The sequence below is a fragment of the Phyllobates terribilis genome, unplaced genomic scaffold (assembly GCF_046119375.1).
Source record: "Phyllobates terribilis strain yellow unplaced genomic scaffold, ASM4611937v1 Scaffold_2__4_contigs__length_985480577, whole genome shotgun sequence".
Classification (NCBI taxonomy): Eukaryota; Metazoa; Chordata; class Amphibia; order Anura; family Dendrobatidae; genus Phyllobates; species Phyllobates terribilis.
Genome location: NW_027362762.1, coordinates 803,688,301 through 803,703,406, shown reverse-complemented (window position 1 = coordinate 803,703,406; position 15,106 = coordinate 803,688,301).

Genomic DNA, 15,106 nt, shown 5'->3' with positions numbered 1-15,106 from the left:
GTGCTGATAAGGGCAAATTGAGGACTCTTTCCTACAGGCAATTACGTCAGGTTGAAAGAGCAGCGGCAAAAAAGCCTTGTCATAGCAGCAGACAAGTTTTTGAAGCTGCTTGTGCCTCCAACGTCCCCCGAACAACAAGATGCAGGGTCCTTCAGAGGTTTGCAGCTGTGCATACGCCATCCTGTCGACCTCCTCTATCCACTTCACACAAGCAGAAACGGCTCCAGTGGGCCAAACATTACATGAAGACTGATTTCAAAACTGTTTTGTTCACGGATGAGTGCCGTGCAGCGCTCGATGGTCCAGATGGATGGAGTGGAGGATGGCTGGTTGATGGACACCCCACGCAAACACGGCTACAGCGCCAACAAGGAGGAGGTGGAGTAATGTTTTGGGCTGGAATCATGGGGAGAGAGATTGTCGGCCCCTTTAGGATCCCTGAAGGCGCTAAAGATGAACTCCATAATGTATGTGGATTTTCTCAAACAGCACTTCCTGCCATGGTTCAAGAAGAAGAACCGTGTATTTCACAGCAAGATCATTTTTCTGCATGATAATGCACCATCTCATGCTGCACATAAAACATCTGCATCTCTGGCTGATATGGGCATAAAAGGGGACAAACTTATGGTGTGACCCCCATGCTCCCCTGACCTCTACCCCATTCAGAACCTCTGGAGCATCATCAATAGGAGTGTCTATGATGGCGGGAGGCAGTTCACATCTAAGCAACAGCTCTGGGAGGGTATTCTGTCCTCATGCAAAACAATTGAAGCAGAAACCATCCAAAACCTGACAAATTCAATGGACGAGAGAGTTCAGAAGCTCCTTTCGAACAAGGGGTCCTATGTGAAAATGTAACATCACCTAGAATAAAGTTTTGAGTTGAAAACTGTTTGATTTCAGTTTCTAACAACCTGCTAATGCTTATAATTTCAAAAATGACCATTTGTTTGGTCTTTATTAAAATGAAAAGGTTGATCGAAAAGTTTGGGGGATCTAAGAGTGTGGCAACCCAGTAGTCATGATTACTTCGAATTCTGACAATATGAGGGTCATGCTGCAGGTAGTGCAGCAAGAAGGCACTTATGTGTCTTGCGCATCTCGGAGCCCCAAAATTATTTTCCGGGCTAGATGCAGCTAAAAATTATTATTAATTTTAAATCTGGTGAAGCTTTAGTATAGATGGCCTAATAGGATCAGTGCTGCACACTGCAACAAAGCCCAAATTATTTTCCAGTCAAGATACAGATAAACATGATTAGTAATTTTAAATCTGGTGGAGATTATTATAGATGGCCTAATAGAATCAGTGCTGCACACTGCTACAAAGCCCAAATTATTTTCCAGCCAAGATACAGATAAACATGATTAGTAATTTGAAAGCTTAAAACGGTTGGTAGGGTGATTTTAACCAATCATCAAGCTTTTACTCTCCCCAGGATGACACAGGGGTAGAAAAGTCGTTTCGGATCCATGATTTGTTCATCTTTATGAACGTGAGTCTGTCTACATTATCAGTGGAGAGCCGCGTGCGCTTATCTGTCAGCACACCACCAGCAGCGCTGAACACACGTTCAGACAAAACGCTGGCTGCGGGGCATGACAAGATCTCCAAGGCGTAAGTGGCTAGCTCCGGCCATTTATCCAGATTGGAAGCCCAAAAAGAGCAAGGGTTCAGTGACACAGTCGTGGCTTCAATGTTTACTTGGAGATACTCCTGTACCATCGTCTCTAGGCGTTGACTATGTGTCAGACTTCTTGTCTCCTGTGGCCTTGCAAAGGATGGGCTAAAAAAGTGGTGAAATGATTCCGCAAAATTGATGTTACCAGCAGATACTGTGGTTCTGTTATGGTTTGAGTGCTGAACACTTGACGGTCCCACGGTTGGCAAGTTGGAACTGTGAGATTCACTACGTGCACCACTGGTATTTTGTGGAAAAGCACATGTAAGATTCTGCAACAGTCTCTGCTGATACTCCTGCATGCGTGCATCCCTTTCTATGGCAGGAATAATTTCTGCAAATTTACTTTTGTACCGGGGATCTAACAGTGTGGCAACCCAGTAGTCAGGATTATTTCTAATTCTCACAATTCGAGGGTCATGTTGCAGGTAGTGCAGCAAGAAGGCACTCATGTGTGTTGCGCATCCAGGAGCACCAAGTCCCTGTTGTGTTGGTGGCGAGGTAACAATCATGCTTCCTTCCTCTGTCCTCTCCCCCCAACCTCGCACAACAGAAATGTGATCAAGGTCTCCCTCATCTGATGAGTCTTCCATCAGTTCGTCCTCCACTTCTTCCTGGGCTCCTGCACCTTCCTCACTAGTTTGGCTGCTACCATGTGCCCTGGTAAAACCATCTCCCCCACCCTCACATGCCTGTCGCCTTGGTGCTGCCGACCATCTGGACCTTGCAGATGTTAGCCCTTCCGCATACAACTCCTCCTCCTCTACTTCCTCCACCTCCTCTTGTGCCACCACCTGACTCCGAATTCTGTTTAACATGTGCTCCAGCATGTAAATCACCGGAATAGTCATGCTGATAATGGCATCGTCACCACTAAACATCTTCGTCGCCATTTCAAAACTGTGCAGAAGGGTGCATAGGTCCCTGATCTGAGACCACTCCTTCAGCGTGATTTGCCCCACCTCTGGATCTCGTTGGCCCAGGCTATACGTCAGAACGTATTGCACCAGGGCTTGTCGGTGCTGCCACAGTCGCTGCAACATGTGCAGAATTGAATTCCACCGGGTAGGTACATCGCATTTTAGCCGGTGAAGTGGCAGGCCCAACGACTTCTGTAGAGATGTAAGTCGCTGAGCTGCCGGATGCGAACGGCGAAAGTGAGCACACAGCGACCGTGCCCTCTGCAGAAGGCCATCTAGTCTGGGATAGTGGGCTAAAAATTGCTGGACAACCAGGTTCACACGTGAGCCATACAAGGCACGTGTGTGACATTGCCCGGGCGAAGGGCCGCACCCAGGTTTGCAGCATTGTCGCACACGGCCTTCCCTGGTTTCAGGTCCAGTGGAGACAACCATTCATGAAATTGGTTCTCCAGAGCTGACCACAGCTCCTCAGCTGTGTGACTCACATTTCCCAGACATTTCAATGTAAAAACCGCCTGATGACGTTGAGCCCTACTGCCAGCATAGTAAGGAGGTGTGCAGGATCCCTTCTGCGCAATTAGAAAGCTTGTGGCATGACCAGACAGGCTTTGGGTGCAGGTGGAAGACCGAGAGGAGGTTGAGGAGGCAGAAGCAGTGGAGGAACTTTGACATAAAGAGGATTGACGCACAACTCGTGGGGACGGCAAGACTTGGACAGCAGCCCCTTGTCCTGCTGTCACCATAGTTACCCAGTGCCCAGTCAGCGACATGTAACGCCCCTGTCCATGCCTACTCGTCCAAGTGTCTGTGGTGAAATGCACCCTGTCACACACAGAGTTTCTCAAAGAAGCGGTGATGTTGTGTGCGACATGCTGGTGGAGCGCAGGCACACCTTTCTTTGAGAAGTAGTGCCGACTGGGCATCTGGTACTGGGGCACTGCGACGGACATAAGGTCTCGAAAATCCTCTGTGTCCACCAGGCGGAAAGGCAGCATTTCTATAGCCAAGAGTTTGCAGATGGTGAAATTCAACCTCTTAGCTTTCTCATAGCTAGGAGGAAATGGTCTTTTACTTGTCCACATCTGAGGGACCGAGGGCTGGCTATTGTGCTTAGACGGGGTTGATAAGGGTGTCCCCGGCAAACTGCCGGTCTGTGAGGAAGATGCAGGCGGACATGTTAGGTTGCCTTGATCCAAAGGTGGTGCTATCGATGTCGGACAGCGCTCAACACCAGCTGGTGTTACCACCTACAAAGAAAATGATGACCTGCCAATCACGCTGGCTGTTGCGGGTAAAGAGGTGGCAGGTCTGCGCCCCAAAACAGGTGTGACTGCTGGCCCCCCAGTCACAGAGGATGAAGAGGCCGTGGATGCACAAGATATGGCAGACGGTGGTTGGCCCGGCCGGCTAGGCCGCATTGTAGCACACTGAGCTTCCCACTGCAACTTATGCTTCATGTCCATGTGCCGGTTCATGCATGAAGTACTCAAACTATGTATTTTTTGGCCTCTACTTAGCTTTTGCTGACAAATGTTACAGATAACACGAGTTGGGTCATCTTTATCGATCTGAAAAAATGCCCAGGCTATGCAAGGTTTAGCACCCATGCGACCTGAAGAGCCACCACGACTTGTGGTGAGAGGCAGAGTTGTGTTTGAGGATGCAGTTGTTGACGTGCTTCCAGTACTATGTCTCTGTCCAGGAAGGCGCAACCTGACCTCGTCGTCACTAGCATCTTCCTCCACCTCCTCTGCTGACCTCATCTCTTGGCTGACTGTGGGTTGACAGTAAGTGGGATCTCCAACCTCATCATCATCACCCTGTGCGTTATCACACACGTCGTCCTCAGAGCCAACCTGTTCCTGCCCTGACAAAAAACTAAAGTTGTCGCTCCAATCAGGTATTTGAGTCTTATCATCGTCTTCCTTATTGTCTCCACCAACAGGAGTTACAGTTTGGGAATGAGGGTCTACATTATGGTCAGAACCTTCTGCGTCTGGTCCTGGATCCGACTCATAAAGATTCTGGGCATCAGTGCAGATCATTTCCTCGTCTGGATTCACAGAAGCGCTGGAGTCGACCTCTGATTCCCAGGCTATAGTATGAGTAAACAGCTCTGCAGACTCAACCATCTGTTCTACCTCATACTCAGACAGGCAGCTGGAGATTTGGGAGCTGTGAGGAAGCAAGTGCGATTGGGGTGACACCTTTGAGGACTGGAGTATTTGTGATGTTGAAGTTGATGTGGAGGAGAGCCCACTTAAAGGAGCACTTGATATCCGTTGAAGCACCTGCTGTTTTTGTGCCTCATCTGGAATTTGTAGCGATTGGCGTGGCCGTAAGAAAGGGATCTTATCACATTGTCAACTAAAAGAAGTAGACATTTTAGTTTGGCTGGAAGATGGTCTTTCTTCTGCAGATGTTACTGTTGCTTTAACACCTACCCCACGGACACAACCTTTTTTCCCCTTCCCAACACGCCTATTCCCCTTTCCACCAGCAGCAGGCCTTTTTCCACTCATTTTGGTGGTTAACTAATTAACATCTCTGGAGTTGTTTGCACAAAAAAACAATGGATGGGAACCTAGCAGAGCTGAGTGGCCAAACTGTGGCATTAGGCCAAAACTATTGGCTGGGTTAGATGCAGAAAAAAATTATATTCAATTTGCAACCTGATGGAGGTCAGTATAGATGGACTAATAGAGAAAGTCCCACACACTGCTAGAAGGCCAAATATTTTTTCAGAGCTAGATGCAGAAAAAAATATATTCAGTTTGCAACCTGATGGAGGTCTGTATAGATGTATTAATAGAACAAGTCCCACACACAGCTAGAAGCCCAATATTTTTTCAGAGGTAGATGCAGAAAAAAATATATTCAGTTTGCAACCTGATGGAGGTCAGTATAGATGGACTAATACAACAAGTCCCACACACAGCTAGAAGCCCAATATTTTTTCAGAGGTAGATGCAGAAAAAAATATATTCAGTTTGCAACCTGATGGAGGTCAGTATAGATGGACTAATACAACAAGTCCCACACACAGCTAGAAGCCCAATATTTTTTCAGAGGTAGATGCAGAAAAAAATATATTCAGTTTGCAACCTGATGGAGGTCTGTATAGATGGATTAATAGAACAAGTCCCACACACAGCTAGAAGCCCAATATTTTTTCAGAGGTAGATGCAGAAAAAAATATATTCAGTTTGCAACCTGATGGAGGTCTGTATAGATGGATTAATAGAACAAGTCCCACACACAGCTAGAAGCCCAATATTTTTTCAGAGGTAGATGAAGAAAAAAATATATGCAGTTTGCAACCTGATGGAGGTCAGTATAGATGGACAAATACAACAAGTCCCACACACAGCTAGAAGCCCAATATTTTTTCAGAGCTAGATGCAGAAAAAAATTATATTCAATTTGCAACCTGATGGAGGTCAGTATAGATGGACTAATAGAATGATGCTATGCCCAAAAGATTTTACTTCACTAGGTGCAGTAAAAAAATTGGTATTCTATACACAGGTGGTATATCTTGCAACACAGATAGGCTACTCCACTGACTAACACACTCTGCAATAGGCCAAAAAGGATTAGCTTTGCTAGATTCAGCCAAATGCTGTGAAAAAAACTTGCACAGCACTGGCACAGACCTGCCTGGCAAAAACTGAGAGGAACTGATGTAACCTAGTCCTGAAAAGGACTCCAATTACAATTAGTCTTTACTCCCACAATCTATCTATTTAAGAGCACAGACCTGCCTGATAAAAGTCGTAGGAAATGCTGTAACCTAGTCCTTAAAAGGACTGCAATCACAACTATTCCCTACTCCCAAGCTATCTGTAGATTTGTGCGAAAATTGGCTTGAAATTAACAAGGTATAGCGCACACAGCAACAGCGGTGCCGTCTAACACGCAGCTGCAGCAGTGAGAAAATGGTGGCGACGGGGAAAATGGCTTGGTCTTATAGGGCAAGGACATGTGACATACACTGCCAATGACACATGCCCTTGCTTGTGTGAAAAAAAGCACTTCGCTCCGTGTGTGCGCTGCTGATAGGCTGACAGATTGCACCTCCCCACTGTAAATGCGGGAAAGAGAAAAAAAAAATGGAGATCTTCATTGTTCCTGCAGAGATCCATCCCCTGCCCCTCCCCCCACCCCGCTGTACACTCAAACTGCGTATTAACATTAATTTTCATCATTACTGAGAAAAAATCCAGTTATGATTTTGGTGCACGAACAGTTATCGAACATAACCTCGAACAGCCAAATTTTTCTCAAATTGTTCGTGTTCGCCGAACGGCTCGAACACCGCCCAAAACAGCTCGAATTTGAGATTGGCGAACAGTTCGAGTAGAACAACGCTCATCTCTACTCACAAATCCTTTGCAACATGTGGAGGTCAGAGTTCCAACGTGTGGGGACATCACACACCAGTCGGTGTGCCGGAAGCTGTAAATGCTGCTGCAACACAGCAAGGGCGGCTGAAGCTGTAGCCGACTTCCGAAAATGAGCTGACAGGCAGCGTACTTTGACGAGCAGATGTGGCAACTCGGGGTACGATTTAAGAAACCGCTGAACCACGAGATTAAGCACATGAACCAGGCATGGTACGTGTGTGATCTCGCCTCGCCTCAGAGCCGCCACCAGGTTACGGCCATTGTCACACACGACCATGCCTGGATGTAGGTTCAGCGGTCTCAGCCACAGATCTGCCTGCTCTTTCACAGCTGTCCACAACTCACAAGCAGTGTGAGGTTTATCACCTAAGCTTATGAGTTTCAGCACAGCCTGTTGTCGCTTGGCTGAGGCAGTACTGCAGTGCTTCCAGCTTGTAACTGATGTGGTGATATCTGAGATGAACATAAGGAGGAGGAGGAGGATGATGCGGAGGAGCTGTACACTGTGGGGGCAACTCTGACTGAAATAGGGCCCGCATTCCTTGGTGTGGGGAGGATGTGTTCCGTCCCAAGGTCCGACTGGGTCCCGGCTTCCACTATGTTTACCCAGTGTGCCGTGAGGGAGATGTACCATCCCTGGCCACAAGCACTTGTCCACGTGTCCGTTGTCAGGTGGACTCTCCCAGTAACTGCATTGTTGAGGGCATGGCAGATGTTTTGGAACACGTGCATGCGAAGTGCGGGGATGGCACACCAGGCAAAATAGTGTCGGCTGGGGACCGAGTACCGAGGGACGGCCACCGCCATAAGGTTGTGGAAGGATTCCGTCTCCACTAGCCTAAAAGGCAGCATTTCCAATGCAAACAGTCGTGAAATGTGCAAATTTAGGACTGTGGCCTGTGGGGCATTGGCTGCGAATTTGCGCTTTCGTTCAAAGGTCTGGGATATGGACAATTGAACGTTGCGATGGGACGTGGACGTTGATGCTGTTTCTTGAAAAACTGCCATAACAAGTGAAAATTGAGAGGAGGGGGCTTCTTTGCATGCAGTATGGACAGGGGATTGTCTTGCACACACAACAGGGGGTTCTCTTAAACGCACAAAAGCGAAAGAAGCAGTGGTGACACCCGCTGACATTGGTTGTGGACCCTGGGGTCCGCCCCACAAAGTGGGGTGCTTTGCTGACATGTGCCTGATCATGCTGGTGGTGGTCAGGCTTGTAGTTTTGTCACCCCTGCTGATGCTGGCCTGGCAGGTGGTACAAATAGCCTTTTTGGGGTTATCAGCAGAGTCTTTAAAAAAATTCCAGACTCTGGAAGACCTACCGGTTGTACTGGCAACGTCCCTCGTGTTGGTGTTACGGGGAACGGTTGCCCACCTTCTGTCTGCGGCCACCACACTGCTTATTCCTGCCTGTTGTGGTACTCTGCCTCCCTCCCCCTGTGTGCTGATGGCCTCGCTCTGCTTGTCCTCTTGCCACGTTGGGTCAGTTACTAGATCATCCACCACTTCCACCTCTTCCACTTCTGCACCACGGTCCTCCTCCTCACTTCGTGGCAATTGTGTCTCGTCATCGTCCACCTCTTGTGACAAATTGCCAACGTCGCCTTCCTGTGGCCGTGGCTGTTCAAATATTTGGTCATCGCTACATGGGATCTCCTCTTCCACCACTTCAAGCGGAGCAGGTGAGGGGCCCAAATATGGAAATAGACCAGTGAACAGCTCTTCAGAGTGTAAAGCTGTAGGATCAGTTGCTGTCTGACGACACTCGGCATGGTGGGAAGAAGGAGCATCAGGGTGAGGAGGAATATGCAGTTCAGACTCACGGCTGCTAACACTTGACCGAGTGGAGGTGGTGGTGCCCAGGTGACTGGAAGTATTATCTGCTATCCAATTAATAACCTGTTCACACTGATCAGTTCACAATAGTGGTGCTGTTGTGTGCTTCCCTAGTAATTTGGTCAAGAACTGGGAGCGAGAAGATATGGCTGTTGGTTGTGGCACATTTTCACCTTGGCCACGGCCCTGTCCTCTGCATGCACCATCACCAGAACGTCCAGTTCCACATCCCTTCCCTCGCACCTTGCCCATTGTAAATGAAGTAAAATAGCTTACACTCGCACTATCAATGGCAAAGGGTAATAAAAATGAGATTAGAACCGTGGAAGAGGAAAAACATAGTTCTATTTCTCTGGCCTACTCCAGAATCTTTTAAACAGATATATTGGTGTCTGAACAGTCAGCGAGACACTGAAAATGTTTTTTTTTATGGAAAAAAAACAAAAAAGTGGATAATACAGAGATTTGAACCATGGAACTGGAAACGACAGTTATAATTTCCTGGTGTATACCAGACTTGCTAAAATAGATATATTTGAGTCTGAACAGTCAGCGACACACTCAAACTGGATTTTTTTATGGAAAAAAGGCAAGCAGCTCGATAACACCCAGATTTGAACCGTGGAAGAGGAAAAACACAGTTCTAGTTATGTGGCCTACACCAGACGCTTTTAAACAGATATATTTGTGTCTGAACACTCACAGACACACTGAATTTTTTTTTTTGGGGGGGGGGGAATACCAAAAGGAAAAAAAAAGAATACATGATTTAGATGAAAAAAAAAGGATTTTTCCTGGCCCCTGAGACCTGGGGATAAGTCTAGCAATTTGACCAGCAGGAGCACACAGGACTGTAATGCAGTGTTTGTTGGTATAACCACTGCGTCTCCTATACAGCCTGCCTGCTTGCCTGATATCTGGGATGGATATTAGTAGAGATGAGCGTTGTTCCACTCGACCAGTTCGCCAATCTCAAATTCGAGCTGTTTTGGGTGGTGTTCGAGCCGTTCGGCGAACACGAACGATTTGAGAAAAATTCGGCTGTTCGAGGTTATGTTCGATAACTGTTCGTGCACCAAAATCATAACTGCATTTTTTCTCAGTAATGATGAAAATTAATGTTAATACGCAGTTTGCGTGTACAGCGGGGCGGGGGGAGGGGCAGGGGATGGATCTCTGCAGGAATAATGAAGATCTCCATTTTTTTTTCTCTTTCCCCCATTTACAGTGGGGAGGTGCAATCTGTCAGCCTATCAGCAGCGCACACACGGAGCGAAGTGCTTTTTTTCACACAAGCAAGGGCATGTGTCATTGGCAGTGTATGTCACATGTCCTTGCCCTATAAGACCCAGCCATTTTCCCCGTCGCCACCATTTTCTCACTGCTGCAGCTGCGTGTTAGACGGCACCGCTGTTGCTGTGTGCGCTATACCTTGTTAATTTCAAGCCAATTTTCGCACAAATCTACAGATAGCTTGGGAGTAGGGAATAGTTGTGATTGCAGTCTTTTTAAGGACTAGGTTACAGCATTTCCTACGACTTTTATCAGGCTGGTCTGTGCTATTAAATAGATAGGTTGTGGAAGTAAAGACTAATTGTAATTGCAGTCCTTTTCAGGACTAAGTTACATCAGTTCCTATCAGTTTTTCCCAGGCAGGTCTGTGCCAGTGCTGTGCAAGCTTTTTTCACAGCATTTGGCTGAATCTAGCAAAGCTAATCCTTTTTGGCCTATTGCAGAGTGTGTTAGTCAGTGGAGTAGCCTATCTGTGTTGCAAGATACACCACCTGTGTATAGAATACCAATTTTTTTACTGCACCTAGTGAAGCAAAACCTTTTGGGCATAGCATCATTCTATTAGTCCACCTATACTGACCTCCATAAGGTTGCAAATTGAATATAATTTTTTCTGCATCTAGCTCTGAAAAAATATTTGTCCTTCTAGCAGTGTGTGGGACTTGTTCTACTAGTCCATCTATACTGACCTCCATCAGGTTGCAAATTCAAAATAATTTTTTGTCTGCATCTAGCTCTGAAAAAAAATTTGGGCTTCTAGCAGTGTGTGGGACTTGTTCTATTAGTCCATCTATACTGACCTCCATCAGGTTGCAAATGAAAAATATTTTTTTGTCTGCATCTAGCTCTGAAAAATATTTGGCCTTCTAGCAGTGTGTGGGACTTGTTCTATTAGTCCATCTATACTGACCTCCATCAGGTTGCAAATTAAAAATATTTTTTTGTCTGCATCTAGCTCTGAAAAAATATTTGGCCTTCTAGCAGTGTGTGGGACTTGTTCTATTAGTCCATCTATACTGACCTCCATCAGGTTGCAAATTAAAAATAATTTTTATCTGCATCAAGCTCTGAAAAAATATTTTGGCTTCTAGCAGTGTGTGGGACTTGTTCTATTAGTCCATCTATACTGACCTCCATCAGGTTGCAAATTAAAAATAATTTTTATCTGCATCTAGCTCTGAAAAAATATTTGGCCTTCTAGCAGTGTGTGGGACTTGTTCTATTAGTCCATCTATACTGACCTCCATCAGGTTGCAAATTAAAAATATTTTTTAGTCTGCATCTAGCTCTGAAAAAATATTTGGCCTTCTAGCAGTGTGTGGGACTTGGTCTATTAGTCCATCTATACTGACCTCTATCAGGTTGCAAATTGAATATAATTTTTTTCTGCATCTAGCTCAGAAAAAATATTTGTCCTTCTAGCAGTGTGTGGGACTTGTTCTACTAGTCCATTTATACTGACCTCCATCAGGTTGCAAATTCAAAATAATTTTTTGTCTGCATCTAGCTCTGAAAAAATATTTGGCTTTCTAGCAGTGTGTGCGACATGTTCTATTAGTCCATCTATACTGACCTCCATCAGGTTGCAAAACGAATATAATTTTTTTCTGCATCTACCTCTGAAAAAATATTTGGGCTTCTAGCTGTATGTGGGACTTGTTCTATTAGCCCATCTATACTGACCTCCATCAGGTTGCAAATTGAATGTAATTTTTTTCTGCATCTAGCTCTGAAAAAATATTTGTCCTTCTAGCAGTGTGTTTGACTTGTTCTACTAGTCCATCTATACTGACCTCCATCAGGTTGCAAATTAAAAATAATTTTTATCTGCATCTAGCTCTGAAAAAATATTTGTCCTTCTAGCAGTGTGTGGGACTTGTTCTACTAGTACATCTATACTGACCTCCATCAGGTTGCAAACTGAATATAATTTTTTTCTGCATCTAGCTCTGAAAAAATATTTGTCCTTCTAGCAGTGTGTGGGACTTGTTCTACTAGTCCATCTATACTGACCTCCATCAGGTTGCAAACTGAATATAAGTTTTTTCTGCATCTACCTCTGAAAAAATATTTGGGCTTCTAGCAGTGTGGGGGACTTGTTTAATTAGTCCATCTATACTGACAGCCATCAGGTTGCAAATTAAAAATAATTTTTATCTGCATCTAGCTCTGAAAAAATATTTGGCCTTCTAGCAGTGTGTGGGACTAGTTCTATTAGTCCATCTATACTGACCTCCTTCAGGTTGCAAACAGAATATAATTTTTTTCTGCATCTACCTGTGAAAAAATATTTGGGCTTCTAGCAGTGTGTGGGACTTGTTCTATTAGTCCATCTATACTGACCTCCATCAGGTTGCAAATTAAAAATATTTTTTAGTCTGCATCTAGCTCTGAAAAAATATTTGGCCTTCTAGCAGTGTGTGGGACTTGGTCTATTAGTCCATCTAAACTGACCTCTATCAGGTTGCAAATTGAATATAATTTTTTTCTGCATCTAGCTCAGAAAAAATATTTGTCCTTCTAGCAGTGTGTGGGACTTGTTCTACTAGTCCATCTTTACTGATCTCCATCAGGTTGCAAATTCAAAATAATTTTTTGTCTGCATCTAGCTCTGAAAAAATATTTGGCTTTCTAGCAGTGTGTGGGACTTGTTCTATTAGTCCATCTATACTGACCTCCATCAGGTTGCAAATTAAAAATAATTTTTATCTGCATCTAGCTCTGAAAAAATATTTGTCCTTCTAGCAGTGTGTGGGACTTGTTCTACTAGTATATCTATATTGACCTCGAACAGGTTGCAAACTGAATATAATTTTTTTCTGCATCTAGCTCTGAAAAAATATTTGTCCTTCTAGCAGTGTGTGGGACTTGTTCTACTAGTCCATCTATACTGACCTCCATCAGGTTGCAAATTCAAAATAATTTTTTGTCTGCATCTAGCTCTGAAAAAAAATTTGGGCTTCTAGCAGTGTGTGGGACTTGTTCTATTAGTCCATCTATACTGACCTCCATCAGGTTGCAAATTAAAAATATTTTTTTGTCTGCATCTAGCTCTGAAAAATATTTGGCCTTCTAGCAGTGTGTGGGACTTGTTCTATTAGTCCATCTATACTGACCTCCATCAGGTTGCAAATTAAAAATATTTTTTTGTCTGCATCTAGCTCTGAAAAAATATTTGGCCTTCTAGCAGTGTGTGGGACTTGTTCTATTAGTCCATCTATACTGACCTCCATCAGGTTGCAAATTAAAAATAATTTTTATCTGCATCAAGCTCTGAAAAAATATTTTGGCTTCTAGCAGTGTGTGGGACTTGTTCTATTAGTCCATCTATACTGACCTCCATCAGGTTGCAAATTAAAAATAATTTTTATCTGCATCTAGCTCTGAAAAAATATTTGGCCTTCTAGCAGTGTGTGGGACTTGTTCTATTAGTCCATCTATACTGACCTCCATCAGGTTGCAAATTAAAAATATTTTTTAGTCTGCATCTAGCTCTGAAAAAATATTTGTCCTTCTAGCAGTGTGTGGGACTTGTTCTACTAGTCCATCTATACTGACCTCCATCAGGTTGCAAACTGAATATAATTTTTTTCTGCATCTAACTCTGAAAAAATATTTGGGCTTCTAGCAGTGTGTGGGACTTGCTTTATTAGTCCATCTATACTGACCTGCATCAGGTTGCAAATGAAGAATAATTTTTATCTGCATCAAGCTCTGAAAAAATATTTGTCCTTCTAGCAGTGTGTGGGACTTGTTCTATAAGTCCATCTATACTGACCTCCATCAGGTTGTAAATTAAAAATAATTTTTTGTCTGCATCTAGCTCTGAAAAAATATTTGGCCTTCTAGCAGTGTGTGGGACTTGTTCTATTAGTCCATCTATACTGACCTCCACCAGTTTGCAAATTGAATATAATTTTTTTCTGCATCTAGCTCTGAAAAAATATTTGGCCTTCTAGCAGTGTGTGGGACTTGTTCTATTAGTCCATCTATACTGACCTCCATCAGGTTGTAAATTAAAAATAATTTTTTGTCTGCATCTAGCTCTGAAAAAATATTTGGCCTTCTAGCAGTGTGTGGGACTTGTTCTATTAGTTCATTTATACTGACCTCCATCAGGTTGCAAATTGAATATAATTTTTTTCTGCATCTAGCTCTGAAAAAATATTTGTCCTTCTAGCAGTGTGTGGGACTTGTTCTACTAGTCCATCTATACTGACCTCCATCAGGTTGCAAATTGAATATAATTTTTTTCTGCATCTAACCCAGCCAATAGTTTTGGCCTAATTCCACAGTTTGGCCACTCAGCTCTGCTCGGTTCCCATCCATTGTTTTTTTGTGCAAACAACTCCAGAGTTGTGAATTAGTTAACCACCAAAATGAGTGGAAAAAGGCCTGCTGCTTGTGGAAAGGGGAATAGGCGTGTTGGGAAGGGGAAAAAAGGTTGTGTCTGTGGGGTAGGTGTTAAAGCAACAGTAACATCTGCAGAAGAAAGACCATCTTCCAGCCAAACTAAAATGTCTACTTCTTTTAGCGGACAATGTGATAAGACCCCTTTCTTACGGCCACGCCAATCGCTACAAATTCCAGATGAGGCACAAAAAGAGCAGGTGCTTCAAAGGATATCAAGTGTTCATTTAAGTGGGCTCTCCTCCACATCAATTTCAACATCACAAATACTCCAGTACTCAAAAGTGTCACCCCAATCGCACTTGCTTCCTCACAGCTCCCAAATCTCCAGCTGCCCGTCTGAGTATGAGGTAGAACAGATGGTTGAGTCTGCAGAGCTGTTTACTCATAATATAGCCTGGGAATCAGAGGTCGGCTCCAGCGCTTCTGTGAATCCAGACGAGGAAATGATCTGCACTGATGCCCAGAATCTTTATGAGTCGGATCCAGGACCAGACGCTGAAGGTTCTGACCATAATGTAGACCCTCATTCCCAAACTGTAACTCCTGT